At 36.3% G+C, this 14,161-nt stretch overlaps 1 long non-coding RNA gene across 3 annotated transcripts in view; it reads right to left on the bottom strand.

The window, feature by feature from the left end:
- LOC126644291 (uncharacterized) overlaps positions 1–13,933 on the bottom strand; it is a 96,497-nt gene extending 82,564 nt beyond the window's left edge. For all 3 annotated transcript variants that reach the window (XR_007629906.1, XR_007629904.1, XR_007629905.1), the window contains exons 1-4: positions 13,813–13,933; positions 12,047–12,185; positions 6,904–7,249; positions 5,853–5,988 (exon numbers count right to left, since the gene is read on the bottom strand). This is a non-coding gene — a long non-coding RNA (uncharacterized LOC126644291). The remainder of the gene's footprint in view (positions 1–5,852; positions 5,989–6,903; positions 7,250–12,046; positions 12,186–13,812) is intronic.
- Positions 13,934–14,161: the final 228 nt, after the last annotated feature.

Genomic DNA, 14,161 nt, shown 5'->3' with positions numbered 1-14,161 from the left:
TTCCTTTCCAGTCCTTCCATTTGAGGATATTCAGCAAATTCTACTTTTCAGGAGCATGGATGATACTATCTGTACAGCGTTTCCAGGAAAAGGGATAGTACATTATTTCATTTTTACTGCCTCTTTTCGCACCGTTCCTCTTCTCTTTTATATATCTTTTCAAGTACTCCAACAATTCTTTTTAATGTTCCAAACGCATCAGTAACCTATTACTCCAATCTCACACAAAGCACTAAGTATTGTTCCTTTTCCTCTCCCTAGAGCAGTAGTTATTTGTAAATAGGTGAAGCTGATCATATCTGCAGGAATATAACACAGATCTAACACATGAAATCAGAAAACACATCCAGCAAATGTTTGTGTTGTATTGTCAGTGCATGTCATGTATTTCCCACACTCAGTTTGTCATTATGAAAAATGGATTGTCCTTCCCTTCTTACTGCAGTTTGCATAAACTGATGTTTAAAGGAAAGTGTTTGAAAGAAATACATCGAAAAAAATTCTACCCTAATTAAAAACATGCAGAAATAATTTCAACCCTCTGCAGCAACAACTCATGTAGATTATACTATGTGAACTCAGCAGGGAACCTCATTAATTTTTAAAACTCTCTGACCCCAGTGCAGTTAAGGGTGTAAAAATAATTACAAATTAGGGTTGAGGGAGCACCGTTTTAATATTGTATGTGTGCTATCAGCTACACAACATTTTATCAGATATGGATATTTATGATAGCTAAGCATAATTTTAACATAGCCAAAATGAAGCTTCATGGTTAATTTTAAAAAGGCAAATATTAGAGATATTGTATTTTCAAGAACGTAACTATACTAGCCACCACTTCCACAAAAAAAGCCTGCCTGTTTTCTGCAAACATTCTCGTAACACAAAGCACGGCAATTACAGGTTAAACGCTAGTAACACCCTGGATACAGCAGTAAACTAGAATATTTCTATAACAAGGCACATTTGCAATCTAACAAATTCTAACTTATTTAGAAGGCTATAAAATAGTTGGCGGAGGGTATAAATATTCTCTCTTACCTAAAACTTGTCAGAAGAAAGATCCTTCTCCATTGTTGTCACCTCCAGTGCCCCCTCTTGCCACCATGGAGATTGGTTCTGCTATGTTTATTGCTCTGTGCCTCAGTTACAGCCGTGACACTAATCTGCCTGCACAGACCAGCAAAGGGGTCTGTGTGAGCGTGCGAGTGTGTGTGCGTGTGAGAAAAGAGAGCCTGCTGACTTCACAACTGGGAACCTAAACCTCGGGCCAAGTCAAGGCTGAATGAAAATGATCAAAGCTCTGTCCCTCATCAACAGAGTAGACAAGATTTCTCTCCCCCCTCCCAATGAGAAGTAGGGTTGTCATTAGGGATTCCCACTAAAAAGCCTCTAACAGAGGCAGACCTTCTCCAGACTGCTAGTGCCTGCCCAGCAGCCTGTGCAGAATACAGGTAGCTATTGTTCCTGAGACAGATATGTAGCCAGCCACTCAGACTCTGACAGATCTCAACAAACCAGTGAGCCTGCCTTCAATTTAACTCTTTATTTACTAGCGCTTCACTTTTTACAAAGATCTCCTTTTGCCCTGGAGAGGGAGGGACAGGGAAGGGGAAAAAAAAAAAAAATCAGTAAATTGTTCTGGTTTTATTAAGAAAAATGTTTCATGTACATAGGCAGTAATCCTATGCAAATTTAGGAGTATTGACTTTCATTTTGAAATCTCATCTAGTCTGGTGCTGGACAACACAGCAATAACACAGTTCAGCAGTAAAACAGGATTCTAATCCTGAAAGGGAAATAATTCCTGCTCTGAATTCTCATAATTCTTGGGGAAATAAAACAGTTTGAATAGACAACATGTATCTTTGCTCAAATATTCTAGGTATTAAGACACAGAGAAGTTCAGTACAAAAGCTTCAGCAGTTTTTCCACCAGACAGCAGTTTTAAGCACTGACTGAAAATGAAGGTAGCATTTCCAGTAGAAAATTGTGCTAGAGCAAGTACATAGTTGGCCAGTTAGTTGGCATAAGAAAGAGAGATACTCATTTCAGTCTCATAGCAGTTTTATATTTTCATATAGAGATTTTACTTGCACAAAAAGTTGTGGGTTTTTTCTTAGTTTTATATGACAGAGTTTAAGTATTTATCCGCAAAGACAGAGTCAATGAAGCTGTTAGACAAAATATCCTGACATTTACACTCTGTGCTTGACTTTTAGGAAGTCTAGCATTATTATATGAAAAGCTAATGACTCTGTATTCTGTATAACTATTGTATAAGTTCAGCCCAGGTCTAGACTTCAGCTTTAAAACACTTTTTTCCCTTCTTCTGTGTAAGTCAGTCTTAACTTCATTTCAAGCAGGCTGCAGTAGGATATGAATATGCATGGGTATACTTGCCTTAAAGTGTGTGGGTTGTATTGTTTTAAGGCAATTTTAAGGTGTAAAGGTCGAAGATTACCAGCAAAAATTTCACATGGCAATAAAATCAGATTTATAAAATGCACAGTTAAAAAAATAAAGAATTGAGACTGTTAACACAAGTGGAAATTAGAGACATGATGTCAAACCCCACATTTTAATGTGGCAGACCCTATCAACTCAGAGAAGCCTCCCCACCCATTACAAATAAATAATCATTTTATCAGCAACTTTCAACTGACATGCTAAAGAAACTACATGTGATTTAATTTGAAAGTTGACGATTGTCACTTTAGAGAATTTCAAAGCAATCTTTTCTGTATATATGGGAATTTACACACATTCCAACAAAAATGCCATGCATCCAGTGCCTTTCAAAATTCTTCCAGTGCAGCGAGGAAACAAGCAGACAAAAAGGAAAGCAAATCAGTGTTACTCAGTGTAACAAGTCCTGTGTGGCAGAATACCTCTAGACTACCAAAGGCATTGTAAAGAACCAGGACTTTACATTTAGAAACTTCATTGCTGTTTAATTCCAGAGTATCTCTTTCAAATCATCTGTAATATCAGTCTTTAAGGACAGACACATTCACTGGACTCATCAGTTTATGTCAATGCCTGGCATTAGGTAGGAAAAAAAACCTTTCAGTTATAAGTATGTTTACAAATTAATAGTGTTCTTAGATAAAAAAATTAATTTAGTATGAATTTTGAAGCATTATGCACCAGTTTCCCTTCTATTTGAGCAAACTGGCAACAAACTACTGCCACTGAATGAAGTTAGGAAAATACATGCCAGGAAGATCCTCTGCTGCTAGTGTACAGCATGACAAAGCTGTACCAGCCCTTGCAGGTGAGAATGTGGTCATGAAGCTGCAATAACACAAGACTGTGGAGTACACATTAGTGCTTGGGAACATCTACTCTACCCCACACACATATACCACTGAAAAACAGAGACCACCAATAACACTCCCAGGGAAAGCGTGGTATGAAGCCCCAGCAAGGACCATGTGACAAGCTCCTGGTCATATTTGATTTAAACCTCTGGTTAGGCCTTTCTAATGTGATAACCTTGGGATATTTCTCCTTGAATCAAGGGTCCCACGTGTCTTCCAGTGCCATGTTATCCTGGTACGTCCTCATCTGCTGCTGGCTTGGTATCTATATGAATTTGCACACCATTCAAAAACAACACAGCATTAGTAATTACCACTTTATAGGAGGATGAGAAGGAAAACTTTCTGAAAGGAGCCTATGTCAGAGCTGGGCACTTCTTGGGAAGTTTGAGAAGTTGGTGCTTGCTATGAAGGCATGATCTCCTCCTCTTCTTCCTCAGAAACTCTCCCTGCTTTTATTGAAGCAATCCCCAGGCTGCATCCGTGAGGGAAACAACTTTTTTCGGGTTTTGAGGCAAGACTGGAGAGAAGTATTCTGCCCAAAGGCTTTCAAAATCTCTGGAGGTCACCCCTGAGTGGGATAATGGCCACTCTTCCTAGCCAAGTCACCAGTAACAGATGTCTTGCTATAAAGTACATATTTATGGGATTTATGTAAAGGGTGGTGTTTGTTTACACTGATTGGCACTAATTGGCACTGATTTTTTTCTCTCTTTTTTTTTTTTTTAAAACAACAAAACCCCACACAAGTACAGTGGGGGATGGAAAAGAGGGGCTGCTTAAGGGGGAGGAAAAGCAAGGCTTTTTTTCTTTTTCTTTTTTTTTTTTTCATTGTACTGCTCATCTACTAGAAGCAGGCATTATGGGCACAATATTGGATAACTAATCTCACGTACCATAAGATATTTGAACAGTTTAATGAATTTCCCAAAAGGAGAGCAAAAAGAAAGCCAGGTACGTCTTGCATAACAATACTGCATCTGAGAAATTTGCTTGAGAACAGACTGCTGGAGTCACTTCTTTCAGCTAACCCACACAGTCCCACTTTGTGAACAAAGACACATACCAGTATCACGTATCCATTTTCCTTTGTAGATTCCATTTTAATGGTTCTGTAGTAAATAACTTGGTATTTAGAAATTATTCATACCAGATATTCAGTAACTGTCTAATAGACGTGAAATGCTCATAATGTATTCAAATATGCAACCTCAATTAACCTTTTGCCTCAGTTTGTGGAGAAACCTATCTATAAAAAGTGAGCTTCCCCATGATCAAAAGTCAGTTTTACAACTTCACGTTGTTTATGGCTACTTCCCTATATAAAAGAACATAACATGAGGTGATCTTCATGAGCTGCAACTCAAAATTTAACTCATTGTTATTCTTAATCTTTGCTTCCTTAATGTAAAAGTTACTGTAAAACATCATACGAGAAAGCACTGATTTTTTAATTTTTTTTTAAAATCAAGATAGTTTATTTAAAATGTGGTAACTAGACTTCATTTATCTCAGAAAATACTGGGAAAAGTAAGAGAGAAAACACAAAGATATAAAAATATTTAGTCTGGAGCCAGTGCCTGTTTTGCTTTGGATGTGGGCAACTACAGCACACAGTTCAGAAAAGAACTTAAAATTAAAATATGTTCAGATATGTTTGTACACTGCAATATAAAACAACCTGGAATTACAGTTGATAAAGTATCTTTAGCCTTCCCAAAATTTTGTATGTATATTATTAATGAAATTGCTTTCATTTAAAATGCTGTGCTAAAGAGCACAACTTTTTTTTCCTCTCAACTCTTTCACAGAAACATAATTAGGGTATTGCATTCTCCACTAGATGCTTTGTGAAAGCAAATGTCAGGGATTACGACGCAGCAAGATAATTACAAACATTCTGCATAAAAGCATAGGAAACCAATATCAGAGGTGCATTTCACCAGTTCACCTTCCTCCTACTTTTGATTTGTGTTCTGTTGGGGAAAAATGGCAGTATCTTTTTTTTTTTTCCTCCCTGATTACTTTAGAGCTAATATCAACAGACCAAAACACTTTTCAAGCAAACGCTTCAGATTCTGAGCCCCAAATACATACTTTATAAAACCTCACTGCATTCAACACTGAGCCCAAATGCTTGCCTAGCTAACCAGTAGTACATGAATTGCAGCAACAGGACATATTCACACAATGTAGAGTGAATTAAAACATCTCTTTTGAAAAAGTTTACTTTTTAGATCAATCTTGTGCCCAGTTCCATATTAAGACAAGAGATAAACAGAACAAGGTATTTTCTTTATAATAAAAGAAACAAAAAACCCACAAAACATAAGCCAAACCCACAAAACAACACCAGCACCACCCCAAATGTGATGAACATGAATAGAATTTTTCCCCTTGCTTCCTTAAGAACAGTGATTTAAATAGCCAGACTGCATTACAGATATTCCAGTTTGACAATTCACTCGTTAGCAGGAGTTAATATTTATCAATTGTTTTAATAATGTTTGATGGATTTGGACCTACCGTTTTAAGCACTGATCCATGGGAATTGCTGTTTTTGAAGGTCCACTTTCTGAAGTAAAGTAGCTTGATGGAGAAAAACAAGTCAGGACTGCCCCTGTAGCTTCAACCTGCTGTGGATAGCTTTCTTCCTTGGAATCTTTTGATAAAAGTCAGAACACAACCTGATTTATTAATGTAGCAAAGTCATTACAATTCAGAGCTAAAATGTTATTGGACTTCCCTCCAGCTAGTACTGCTTAAGGAAGCCTTTAAAAAGCAATTTAATTCCATTCCACAAAGTCAAATTTCCTCCACAGATAATTGGTTTTCATTGTACACATAAAAAGCTGCAATGAAGCCAATAAGTCAAAATACATCTTTTTTTTAGATTTATATTTATTACTGAAAGACTGACCTGCTTTTGACAGAATTGTATTGTCTGTATTTTTCTACTGTTAACCTGAAATCTGTTAATAGCATAAGCACACACTATAGCAGCATTCACCAATAAAATCAGAATATAATCAAGAATTCTTCTGGCCTCTTACATTCATGGACAAATAACTTTATGCTGTCATCTGTCACAGATTAAATTTTTGTATATAAACTTACTGAATAAGAGCTAAAATATTCACACTGTTTTTAGAGCTTGAAACAGTCAGAAAGTACTTGCCTGGCTTGAGTAGTTATCAGTATATTTTAAAACTGTCATACTAAAACAAATATTAAAACCTGTTATTGTGTATATATATATATATATAAAATACAATACTATGTATTACCAGTGGGTATGTTTATATTCCAAGAGCCTGGGAACAACAGTGCTCTTTAGAGCATCTTGAAATATCAAACTTGCAAAGCTTGCACACTAATTACAGCACAACAACAAAACAAAGAAATCCAAAAGCTATCGAAGTTGTAAATGCAAAAACAGGCATGAAATTTTTCCATAATTAGAAAACTTCTCAAAAACTGCACACTCATTCAAGCCCTAAAATTGTTTAGAGCAGATACATATGACTAAAAAAAAAATCTTACATCTAAAGAAACCAAATGGAATAAAAATACTCACCAGATATCTTATCTTGCTTTGAATTCATGTATTTATCTTTATTTTTCTTTTTTTCTTTTTATTTTTCTTAGTAAGATAAGGAGATTCACATTTAAAAGCTGTATTAGCTACTGTCCTTCTGCTCCCGCAGCTCTTCAGTTTTAGGTACAGAGGAGCTTGGCTGGTATTGTTTTGAGATAAAGAGAATGGCCTGTGTGAGCCAAGATATTCTGCACTGTCTGATGATCTCTGCAGTGCTCTTAAACTCCTCCACCGAGACAGGTATTTTTTTGCTGTCTGTTGTCCAAACAGGTTCATCAGAGTTCTTACACCCACCTTCATTTTTCAGTAGTAAAGGCCCTATGTGCTGAGAGGAGAGAGGTTTTTTTTCTCTCAGTATTTATTTGCTTTCGGATTGAAGGAAGAGGTTCAGAGATTTTCAATTTGAGATCAAAGACAAGTGCATGCAATGGGACGAAACATAGTTTTCTCAATTGTGCTCAGAATAGTAGTCCCTGAGTTCCAACATTCAGCCCTCCCAACTCCAGAAGCTTCACGGGGTAAAAAAGATGGATAGTTATATATATATACACACACACAGACGCACATGACACACAGACACACACACATTTTAAATATATTAGTTTTCCTCCTTGCAGCACTGCAGTCTCTCTATTGTCAAATAATAACTGTATCTGAAAAGAAAGCACTTAATAAGGCTAAGGTCAGACTGCTTAGACTTGGCATTTGCTGCGATAACAAATCAGAGATGATAGCATCGTACAGATTTATGAATTTTTTGCCCCCGCAGTCACAAACATCAGACGTTTACTTTATAAAGAAAGCTTTTAGATTCTTCCTGCAGTTTCCATAGTGATTTCATTTTTTCTCTTTTATCACAGATTGGCTGAAGTACTGCTACCCTTTGTGCTTTAAAAGGCTTGTGCTACCAACTGTCGATATAAAGGCACTGTAGCTAAAGCACACATGCAACACAAACTGTCAAAAAGAATTGAAATAGATAAATACTGGCTAAAAAAGGTTTCTGTATTTTCTCTGCTTGTCCCGAAGAGTACAGTAGAACAGTATTTCATCTGAATAAATGTAATTAACTTGAGCCAACCATACTACGGTTCCGTTCCCCATAACCTATGATGCTTCTGTTAGAGCAGTTGTCACACACAAAAAATAATCTCTTCACAAAAAGCTTTAGTACAACCTACATCACACAAAATGCCTATGTTTGTCAGACATAAATGAAAGCACTTTTATTAGTTTTTGGAATCTTCTAAAGACATTGCTTATGCCAATTATATCCTTCCTCTTTCTAAGAAGTTTATCCATTTAGAGAGCATGATGGTTTAAGAAACAATTACACTGTTTCTGGCAAAGCAAACAATGCTTTCTCTTGCTGGAAAGATAACCACCTTTCAAACTAAGCCTAAAGGATTAGTTTCTGTTTAACCCCTTGCTAAACAAATGAGACCATCATCTTCTCAACAAAACAGAACTCAGCTAAGTAAACACCTCTATTCAGTTATCATGCCTTTAAAAATGTAGTCTTTAGATTGGAGAATGCAAGCACAATATTCCCCTACCCCTTTTTCAACCAGCTTAACAGGAATTGAGTGTGTGGTTAACTCTAGCCATTTGCTTCACTGTCATGGGATTTTCTATAATGTGAGTCAGAAATGATCTAACTTATTCAAAATACTGAATTCCTAACATGTAGAGATAAAAATATTAAATTTTTGTTGAGTTGGAAATTTTCCAGATGACTATAAAAATGATGAGTTTCCTTACTTTCATACAAAATTGGCTAAGTTAATGCAAAAATTTACAGGGACAAATATCTTAAAAACCTACAGAATACACTAGGGATTAGCAGATATTTTAATTTGATCGGGAAAAAAAGGGGAGAAAAAGCAGGCAACTTACTTTTGTATTATCTACAGATTATCTACAGAAAACTATTTTATTGTCATCATTTATACGGGGAATTATACAACCGACTTTTTTTGTTGGGATATTAAAATTCACCATTAGGCATCTGCATCCACTAAACAGGCACTAACTGTGAGCATAAAGTATGTTAATACTTTCAGAAAAGTTTATTGGAAGAAAGAGTTAGCAGCATGGTGTAAGTGGAGGACTAAATGTAAATCAATTACCAATAGGGATTTTAAATCAAAAGCTGACAGTTACTAAGATTATGTAGATTACTAACATACTGCACAAGTGGTCCTGGCCAAAACTCATACACACAGATGCAGCAGTTTTTGGAAAGATGCAGACACAGCTGTTGCTGCCCTGGGACAAGAGGATGGGCTAGCTGAGCTCCCGAAGGTCCTGTTACCCCTTGGCAAGCAGCCACCAAACTGTCACTTGTAGCAAACCCAACGAAATCTGAACCTACGCTTCATACTTATTTTCCATCAGAACCATCTCAAGGGCCATCTAATGGGCGAATTAAGCACTGTGTTCAAGTAATCAACATTATATGACTTACGATGAGAAATACTGTCTTGGTGCAGATTTTTCAAGCATTGGGAAAAAAATAACCCGTTCTAAACATTAGTGACTAGAACTCTGACTTTCCAATAGGAGTACAACTTTTACAGTCCCTTTAAACATTGTAGTTATTTTAAAAGCCTGCATACCTCAACAGAAACCGTGAATCACCTTGGAGAATTTCTGTGCAACAAGTAGGGAATCCTGCTCCTTAAAAATAACTCATTAAAAAGGAAAAAAAAAAAAAAGATTTTGTTCCTTTTTAGAGTAAGGATGAAAAACATGTCATTTGCAAAACAAAAATCACTGAAATCAAGTTTCATCCTACCTAGAACACTTAGTAATATTCTCACAGTACTTTCTTTCCAAACTTTACATATATAAGATATTCAAATAGTTCCAGCAAGATTCACAAGGCAACTGACTTTATGGGGATTGTATAAAACTAATGAATTTATCCACAGTCTTCACCTGAGCTAAGGAACCCTCATGAAAATATTTTTTTAGAAGTAAAACACAAGCTAAGTATTTTTTTTTTAACTGTTTGGGACTAAACAGAGCTAACAGTTTACATTAAAAAAAAAGAATTTCATGGTTCTTTGCACACAGTTCTGCACATTCTCCTTTGAGAAAACTCTTAAATACAACAGGAACGTGCTATCTAAGTAAGTAAATATTTGTGGCTGCACACTTTAGATTAAATCTCTTTTAATATAAATGATTCTTCAATCATGCAGCTGACGGGCATCCAGGACATTCACTCATTCTCTTCATCAAATAAGAAAAACAAGTCAAGCTCAGGGTGTGACAATTCTTCCTCCTGTCACACTCTGCAGGTGGACATCATGCAGACATTATTTGTCTTTTAGCTTAGGCAGTAGAGTCCAACATTTTTAGATCTCACATTTATTTATTAAAATACACAGGAAAAAAAAATCCAAAGGGAATTCCTCTTCCTCAACTGTTCTTCATCAACGAGACCCTTTTTCTCGTCCTCCAGATTAGAGGGGTAAGGGGCTGGGCAGCAGACTAGGTAGCCAAAGAAACAGACTATGTAATTACTAGTTTCCATGTATCAGCCCGCAAACTACCCCCAAAAGAAATAAAAAATATTTTTCCTGGACACATAGGGAGGGATCATATTCTCCTTTAAAAGATAAAAGAAACATCCCTTGTTTCACTCATGTAGTGTTTTCTTATTTTTTCCTTCTGGGGAAAACAATTTGCTATTTTCTCTCATTTTTCAAGACTATCCTCCACACAAAGTGTGTTTAACTGAAGACTGAAAATCTGCAACCTACCATGATACATGAATATAAAATGTTTTAAAATGTACAGTCCTAGTTCAATCAGTCAAAAACTCTGCAGTCTTAAATCATAGAATATCTCAAGTTGGAAGGGATCCATGAGGATCATTGAGTTCAACTCACTGCTCCTCACAGGACTACCTATAACTAAATCAGATGACTAAGAGCTTCATCAAGATGTTCCTTGAACTCTGACAGGCTTGGTGCTGTGACAAGTTCCCAGGAAAGCCTATTCCAGTGACCAAACACCTTCTTGGTGAAGAAACTTTCCCAATGCCCAATCTGAACTTCCCCTGATGCATCTTTATTCCATTTTCTCATGTCTAAATGAGTTCTTGATTTATTTACCCAGCAGCTTTAGAAGCCAGTAGGGTATTTTCTGCCTACCAGCATCAAAGCCAGTAGCATCAGGAATTCCCTAGTTAAGGTATCCACCATTTCTTGATAAAGAACAACCAAAGCTCTCCACTGAGGTCTTTAAACATATATTTGGAAAGAGAAATAAAGCAGCCTTTTATACTATCTTTAAGATCACAAAGATGTTTCTCTTGTACAGTAATTGAAGCCTAAGAAGTCACTTGCTTCCTAACAAGAAAAGAAATTACCAAAGTACAGGAGTTGCAGCACAAAGTGTCAGACTAATCATTCAGAGCTAGTTTGAAGCTCATAGAGTTAAACACTCACTTTATTTGGGTCAGTGTCAGAGAATATGGAAGTCCTTCACCACTTTGTTTTCAGCGACATCTCAACTTGCTAAAATATGTGGATATAAAACCATTTGCTGAAAATCTTCCCTAATGAATGTAAGCATCAGATGCATCTCGAAGAGTGCCAGCTAGGCGTCAAGGACATAACTAACTGCCTATGCCAGTTCAGTAGAAAATTTGCACACAGATCTCTCCCTTCAAGTAGATGGAGAGACAGAACTGTGCTACACAGAAAATCCTCAAACATGTTTTATTTTTCATTTTAGAAGGACTGTTTTCAGACATTACAAATTTTTGCTAGAAGACAACTAACCTTAATTCCATTACTGTTGTACCTAACAACTGCACCAAGATACAAGGGCACCTCATCATGGTTGGGAATCAACAACTACCAAGAGATAAACCCTTTTTAGACCATGTCTATTCGAACATTACATGAGTGTGTGCTTATGCATGACTACTTCTGTACCTTCATCTACAATAGGTGTGAATACAACTATCTGAAGTTACTACAATGCATGCATTAAAAGCAATCACCACTACCACCAATTTTGGCACAAGTACCCACACATTAAACTGCTGACTTAAAACATCTGAGCATCTTCTAAAAGGGTATCCAGAAATACGATTCATACATACCATGTTCTTTGGTCCTCTGCCCTTTTTCCTGCCTGAGAAGAGTGTTCGAAGGATTACGATGAAGGGAGTTGTGGTGGGTTTTATTTTATTGTTTTCTATATATGGTTGTGTAGTTACACAGGCAAGGTCAAAAACATTCCTAACAATGAAAGCAGACATTAAAACAAGATTTGTGATGATTCTTAGCTCTTGGGAGAATCCCAGAATATTGACATGAACCCCAAGATTGTTCTGTGTCTTACACAGACGATTTTTGACTCTACCAAAGAAGTTTATACTGTAGCAGATGACAGAATGACACTTTCAAACACATTTTCATCCTGGAGCTTTAGACAACCTTTAGATTGGAAGAATTCATGGGAGGAACTTTCTCAGAATCCCTGACTCAAGTAAGGTTATTTTAATTAGATATTACAATAGCAAGAAGTGGCCTTGAGAAAAAGTACAAGAACAGTATTTAGAGAAAAAGGAAAATCACATTCAAAACAAACACATACAAACATGGCTAACTTTAAAATATACATACATAAGGTATCTGCAGAAAGCTCCTCCTAGAGTCCTCTAAACTGTGCAGAACACATGTTGTTCCTTGTTTTTATACTCCATATTTTAATTTTATTGATAAAATTTTCCAGTAATACCTCTGATTTTTTAAAAAATGTGATCTCTTTGTAGCAGGTTTGAAACAAGAAAACAAAGAAATGCAATGTTTATCTTCCAAGGAATGCTGAGAAATGGATGAAACATGATTTAACACTATGAGGGGCAAAGCCAGGCACCCCAAAACCCCAACATTTTACTTTTTGCACTCCCAACCTAAAAAAATAGAACCCATTTCAACTGTGTAATTTATTCTTACTTATGAAATGCTGAAAGAATGCCACGTGAGTGTAATTTTAAATGATGTTCTTTCTTTATGCTGGAGTCTGAAGAAAATAATTTAAGAAAATATCTGCAGAAAAACATTTTACATATGGTAATAAAACAACAACCATATATTCTCTGGACGAGGAAGACCTGTACAACATTTGCATTTCAAAGACTATGTCATTCAAGAAAACTCTGATAATGTGCACAGCTCTATGAGTTTTATGCAAGTACAAGTTATTTTTTTATTAAGACAAATCCTAAGTATTTTCAAGAGTTATTTTGTTAAATCCCTTATTAAATTCAGGAGAGGCTTCATGAAAATCTAAAGTAGTCAATACTGAAGCTTAGCGCATAAAGCTGTGAAATAAGATCCAAACTTGATCATTTTAGAAAACAATAGATCTCTTAAAATAATATTTAGTATTTATTACCTACAATTATTAAGCTTCAACATGCCTGTGAGTCAGGCACGTAAAACCTCATTTTGCAGACAAGAACATTTAGAGCAGACAGAAAGGTTATGTACATTGTCACTGATTAGAAGGAGAAGTCTCTGACCCATAGTTGGAATTTTTTGAGAAGTTGCAAGCACACATCCACACTGTCAAGTTCCTCCTTCAACAACTTACAGAGTTTGTATTAAACTGGAACAAGGAAAAGTTAGGCAACTACAGAAATGTGAACATATTCTCAAAACAAAAAAAAAACACTCTAGACAAACAATATTAGAAATGGTCAACAGAACACCTGTCTTATTTCCACTTCCTCAGACTTAAAAAAAAATACAGAGGTGGAAGAGACATATGTAAGTATTGATAATCATAAAAATGCTGAATCCTCTCTAGATCCATTCAAGAACTTGAGGATAATTTTTAATATTAGAGTTCTGTGATTACCTGTGGGTCAAGGAGAATAGAGAAGTGCCCGTGGAGGCGATGCTGGATTCTACTGAGTAGAAAAATATCCCTCAGGGAACTAGTTTGCTCTTTTCTGAAGCAAAGCGGAAAGCACTTGGTGTTCTCTTGGACAGAAAGAATGATCTATTTGTGGTATTTGCTCCCATCTGAAAGAGTGACTTGATTACTAAGTCTTTCCAAAGTCAGTTGTATAAAGAGCTGTTCCTGTTGTTAACTTCGTGGGGATGTACCCTGTCTAGCACACATGCTGCTGCAGAAGTGATGGGCAGGTGAATGTGTCACATTCAATGACAAGATGCCCTCTGAGATGAAGGATCTGAAATACACT

Source organism: Myiozetetes cayanensis, unplaced genomic scaffold (assembly GCF_022539395.1).
Source record: "Myiozetetes cayanensis isolate MyiCay16 unplaced genomic scaffold, myiCay2020 scf3, whole genome shotgun sequence".
In the NCBI taxonomy this organism is placed as follows: Eukaryota; Metazoa; Chordata; class Aves; order Passeriformes; family Tyrannidae; genus Myiozetetes; species Myiozetetes cayanensis.
This window is presented reverse-complemented; position numbering and strand designations above follow the sequence as displayed.